At 47.0% G+C, this 5,907-nt stretch overlaps 1 long non-coding RNA gene across 1 annotated transcript; it reads left to right on the top strand.

The window, feature by feature from the left end:
* Positions 1 to 249: 249 nt before the first annotated feature.
* LOC116086281 lies at positions 250 to 4,219 on the top strand. Its single transcript, XR_004116857.1, has 2 exons — positions 250 to 703; positions 3,409 to 4,219. It is a non-coding gene; the product is annotated as an uncharacterized LOC116086281 (long non-coding RNA).
* The last annotated feature ends 1,688 nt before the right edge of the window (positions 4,220 to 5,907 follow it).

Below are 5,907 nucleotides of genomic sequence, written 5' to 3'. Positions count from 1 at the left end.
CGCACAGATTGCAGTTGGCATCCTCTCTGTGGCCAAATCTAGTTCCTCTAAGGCTGCTGGAAATTCTGTGGCTGTCCTTGGCCTTGGCCTTCTTCCCCAGTTCTGTCTCCTTGATATTAATGCGGAAAGTGAGGCCAGTTCTGAAAAGGGGTCCTGAAGGTGGGGGAAGTGGGGCTCCCCACTGAACGTGCCCAGTCTCTCAAGCCAGGCTTCCTTCACTCAAATATGTCTTCCTGAGATATGGGGGGGTCACCACCTACTCGGTGGTGCAGTTACTCGGCCCGGGCTCTACAGGCACCAGCCACAGAGTGGGGTGCAAGCTGGGTCTCACGCGCAGGAAACCGGGTTCACAAGGCAGCAGTCTTGGTGCATACGCGCACATCCGCACTGCTCCGTCGCGCCCCCTAGCGGCCTTTCTGGATGTTGCACGTGCTGGCACCGCGCATGCGCGGGCGTGGAAGCGCGTCGCCACTGAGTGTCGAGTGGGCGGGGCCTGTGCGCCCCGGCGCAAGATCTTTTCGAGACCCTTCAAGTCCCCAGCTTTATGTCTTGTTTCCGAGATCTAGTGGGGCGTGAGGTAGTTGCACGCCATTACCTCAGCCCAGCCGCCTCTCAGCTCCAGGAGGCCCATGCACCTGCTCCTTACAGGCGGTCACCCTCACCCTCCAGCCAGAGGACACCTAGGAGCCCGAGGCCACCCGAGGTACCCGGGGAACAAGGCTGTGTCCTGAAAGCCGGTGTTGCTGAGGCTCTGCCCTCCAGAAGCTGTGGTTCTGATGACTTTGAAGCCCTGAGAGGATCTGCAAAGTTCTGATGTAGGACCCACGGAGGCCTTGGACTTGTTCAGAGTTCCTTGCTGTGGGAAGCACAGCACAGAGAATTCGGTGCTTGCTGTTTTTAGAGGGCTGTTTTCTCATGGGCCAGCCCCCAGCTAAAACAGGAAGTGAGGATTTTAAGAGCTGATCCTAGGAGCTTGAAATTTAAGCTGACGTCCTCTATCATTCCCCACGAAGCTCTAGCCTAAAGTGGTGGCGCATGTCTTTAATCCCAGCACTTGAGAGGCAGGTGGATCTTTGTGAGTTCGGGCCAGCCTGGTCTACAAATCAGGTTACAGGACAAAGAAGCTCTATCTCAAAAACCAAACCAAATCAAAACACAATGACGCTCTGCCCTAACCCTGCCTAACTTTCCTCCACTTCGGTATGAGGGGATAACCACCTCTCCTTCCCCCAGTGAGACAAATGAAAATGGCAGCTATAGGATGCCAGGGATAGCCGGGCAGTGGTGGCACACGCCTTTAATCCCAGCACATGGGAGGCAGAGACAGGAGGATTTCTGAGTTCGAGGCCAGCCTAGTCTACAGAGTGAGTTCCAGGACAGCCAGGGCTACACAGAGAAAGACTGTCTCGAAAAACAAAAACAAAACAAACAAACAAACAAAAAGATACCAGGGATAATATTGTGGTTGGATTGGAATCGTCTGGGCTGTTCCCCAAATCATCAAGTTTAGGATCTGAGGATTTAAGAGATTCTGTAGTAGTCTCTTCAAGAAGCCAACACTGGCTGCGGTAGCCCACGCCTTTAGTCTTAGAGTTAAAGAAACAGAAGGCAGAATCAGGCCACATTTTGTGAGTTTGAGGCCAGCCTAGTATACATATTTCAAGACAGCTGGACTACTAGAGACCCTGTTTCAAAATAAGTAGGTAAACAAACAAAAAATAAATGTAGGCAGAGCACTTGATTACTGTGTGTGAGGCACTCTCCCCTACAAATGTCCTCATCAGAAAATAAAATTATTAGACTCTGTTTGTACCAAGCCCTATGACAGGGATCTGAATTCAGAGCACAGTGTGTCTTCCATCAGGGTTCAGGGTAAGCTCATTCATCTCCAGAAAGCAGGGATTTTCCCCAGCACAGAGACAGTGTGGCTTCCCTGTGCAGGTCTGAGGAGAACAAAACAGACACATTGCACAGCAGGGCTCACCAAAGGACTTTTGCTTTTCCTTTTATTTACTGGTGAGACTTATCTAGGGGCAGCTACAGGACATTTGTGTGAAGTCCCATGTGAGTTGGCATCTCCTCTGCTGGCTTGAATAGAGCATCTTTAGGTTAAAAGAGCAAGTCTGAGAATCTGAAAAGGTACCTTGGATTTCTGTTTGGTTTTCCTAATGTAAGAGAGCTTTTAGAATTAAAAATGTTTCTCTCTGGAGCCATCTTTCCCCACCTCCTGACTCCTGAGATCCTCCACAATCTGGGCAGGGGCCCAGGGTGCTGCTTCTCCTCTCTGCTCAGCTCCTACTCACTGTTCCACCCACAAGCTCAGTTCTGCTAATTGCATTTCTGGTGCTGCTGGAGGAACACTGAGTTCTTCAGGGATAGGCAACAACCAGTTTGGTGGGTAGTTTTACCAGCACCCCTAAAATGGTGTGTTGTAAAGTCAAGAGCTTTAAAACCATTGGGCCCTTTCTCCCAGGCCTCTTCAGAATCTTTATTGACCTCTTCTTTTCTAGACAGTTCGTTAACCTTTCCCCCACCCAATCTAAGCCCCTCACCAAAGGAAATTACGGTTTGTGTTCTACAAGCCTCACACTGTGCTAGATGCTTCACATCTGTTATTTATTTAATTCCATAGCAGTCCATTATGCAGAAAGTAGGGACGTTGCCTGGAGAACTTACAAACTATTTATAGTTCAACATTTTTATTTACGAGTGTGCCATTTGTACATATCTGTGTGAGTATATGTGCATATGCATATGTGGGTGCCCAGAGAGGTCAGAAGAGGGTGTTGTACCCTTAAGATGTGGCTTACAAGGATCTGGGGGCTGCTCCACAGGGGAAGCAACTGCTCTTAAGTGCTGAGCCATCTACCTTGCCAGCCCCCACCTATAGAACATATTTTTTAATTTAAATTTAAGATTTTTAAATTTAATTTTTTAAAAATGATTTTGAGAATTTCATTCATGAGTACACTGTGCTTACAACACACACACACACATGCACACACACACATACATGCACACACATACACACACACACACACACACACACACACACACACACACACACACAGGCACGCACACAGGCACACCCTACAGAGTCCATTATAGAAATATTTGAAAACCACAGATGTTAAGAGTACAGCCAGCATTGATCTCATTCTACTTCAAGGCTCAACCTGCCACACTTCTCAATCAGAATAAACCCTGTTGCTAGAGTTTGGTTTCATTTCGCACTCTGGCTACTCAGAAGCTTTTCCTTGTGCTGCTGCCCATGTCTCTAAGTGTTGGGCATAGCACAGGAACTGTTGAACTTATTTGTGGGTTTGTCTAATGTTTGACTCCGTCCGTGGTCTATATGTCATATATCTTGCTATGCACTGTTCTTGGCCATGTCTTCTTTGTTTACAGACCGTCTCACCTATTGATAATGCCGACATCCAACCAGTTCTCCAAAACTCAGCACAGTTAACACCCTCCACACCACGACGACGACGACGACGAAGAAGACGATGAAGACGACGACGACGAAAGAGCTCAGCTTTGTGGACCTTCCCTACATTTACTATGTTTTCCTTCTGTTATGGCAATTTGTATATGCAACTTATTTTCTTTGTTGGGCTGAAGTAGGAAACGTACTGTTAGTGGATCTCTCCAGTTCCTAATAGAGGATCCTACACTTTGTAAGCACTGGAGAATAAATGCATTCAGCTTTTTATAGTGGACAGTGTTAAGTTTCAAACCCAGGACAAAGCTCTGAGGTGCCTACTTAACATATCAAAGCAGACCTGGTCATCAGGTTCCCCATTGTCCCTCAATCCCTACGTTCCCATGCACAAATGTCCTCATCAGAAAATAAGATGATTAGACTCTGTTTGGAACAAGCCCTGTGACAGGGATCTGAATTCAGAGCACTGTGTGTCTTCCATCATTTTGTACTCAGGCTACTCAGAACCTTTTCCTTGTGCCGTGTCTATGGCTGGCATACTCTACCCCCTACGCAAACTCTCCAGCCAGCCATTTTGGTTACTTGTCCCCTTGTACCTTTGCCCTCCTGGCTACTGTACCTTGGTTCCCTCTCTCCCCCTTGCATCCCCTCCCCCCTTGCCACGTGGCCAAGCTCTGTCTAGTCTTGTTCACTCTGGACTTTCTCAGATTGTCTCCACCTCCGGCTGTGCTCTCCCACATGTCTATAATAAACTTTCTCCTCCACCATACCCAAGGGATGTGTCCTGTCCTTTCCTCCTTTGTTTGTTTGTTTGTTTCTTTCTTTCTTTCTTTCTTTCTCTCTAGATCTGAATCTTTTTTAAAAAATATTTATTTATTTGTATGTATATGAGAACATAGATACTTCATACCTACCCAGAAGAGGGCATCAGATCCCATTACAGCTGGTTGTGAGCCACCATGTGGTTGCTGGAATTGTACTCAGGACCTCTGGAACAGTAACCACCTTCCTCCTCCTCCTCCTCCTCCTCCTCCTCCTCCTCCTCCTCTTCTTTTTTAATTCAGGAGAATTTACCAAGTGAAGATGTTCCCCTTAATGTGGTAACTTTGTTTAAAACAACAGTCAACTGTAAAATGAATGCCTTGGTAGGGGAAGAAGTCCCTTGTACTTTTATTGAGAGCTTTAGATTTGGAGGGATGAAGAGACACCAGTGAGCCAGCAAGGGGAGAACAGACTGCTTGTTTCCTTTGCAGATAGGGCCCAACAGCGCAGTAGTTGTAACCTTTCACCCTAAAGTATACATTAGCTTTTCTGAGGCAGTCTCCTCTATGTTTGTAAAGATAGCAAAAGCATCACTCTTGATTTTATCACTGAGGGTGAGGTAGGCCTTGCCCAGAACTGTATCTCTCCTTCTCTGGGCCCTGAGTCGATTCAGAATATCCAGTTCCCAAGACAGACAGATGCTGAGCCCCTTTGGCAGAGAACGGGTGTGGGCTGGGGTGAGTCAACTGCTTTGTCACCGCCTACAACTCGGCTCAAAGCCCTTGGAAATCCAAACAGTTCTCTAGAGAGGCAGAGAAGGCTCTCCTTAGAGATTGCTGCTCCGGTTCCTGCAGACTGGGTGGGTCAGAGTCCAGACCAGAGAGGGCCACGTGGTTAGACAGCTACCCTCGAAAGGAGTTCCCTTTCTGGACAGCAGAGGACGTAGATTCTCACCTGGGCTCTGCCAGGAGCTTACTGTTGCCCTGAAAGCAGGACAGTAATTCTTTTTTTTTTTTTTTTTAATTTATATATTATTATTTGTAAGTACATTGTAGCGGTCTTCAAACACACCAGAAGAGGGCATCAAGTCTCATTACAGATGGTTGTGAGCCACCATGTGGTTGCTGGGATTTGAACTCAGGACTTTCGGAAGAGCAGTCAGTGCTCTTAACCGCTGAGACATCTCACCAGCCCCCTAACTCTTTTCTTTCTTTTTTTCTTAAAATCACCTTCAGTCCCATTGTGCCAAGGGTAGAAGGGTTATAGGAAGTACAAACCTCTCCTCTTCCCAGCCACAATGGTGCCCCAAGTCTCTAAGTATAAGCTATAGGAATAAATGAAATGCTAAGGTACTTTTTTTGCACAGGAGAGACTAAGTCTGCCTTCCCAGGGTGGAAATGAGCGAGTGAGATTGAATTTAACTGAAGAGAGGGCACTTGAGTTAGGCTCTAAGATCAGATCTCTCCTTTGCCTTTGGGGGATGTTGGGTACTATAGTGCCAATGGAATGTGGAGGAGGTGAGGGTGAGGCGAGATCAGACTTGAGGTCTATCAGGGTCTAATAGAAAAAGACCTTTGTAGGCAATGCAGATTTGGGACCTTTTCCTGAGGGCATAAGAAGGGCATTGAACTGCTTTATTATTAGTATTATTAGTATTGATACTTTTAGTACTGTGCATTTACATACTATGAAAGGACTCT

Source organism: Mastomys coucha, unplaced genomic scaffold (genome assembly GCF_008632895.1).
Source record: "Mastomys coucha isolate ucsf_1 unplaced genomic scaffold, UCSF_Mcou_1 pScaffold12, whole genome shotgun sequence".
In the NCBI taxonomy this organism is placed as follows: domain Eukaryota; kingdom Metazoa; phylum Chordata; class Mammalia; order Rodentia; family Muridae; genus Mastomys; species Mastomys coucha.
This window is presented reverse-complemented; position numbering and strand designations above follow the sequence as displayed.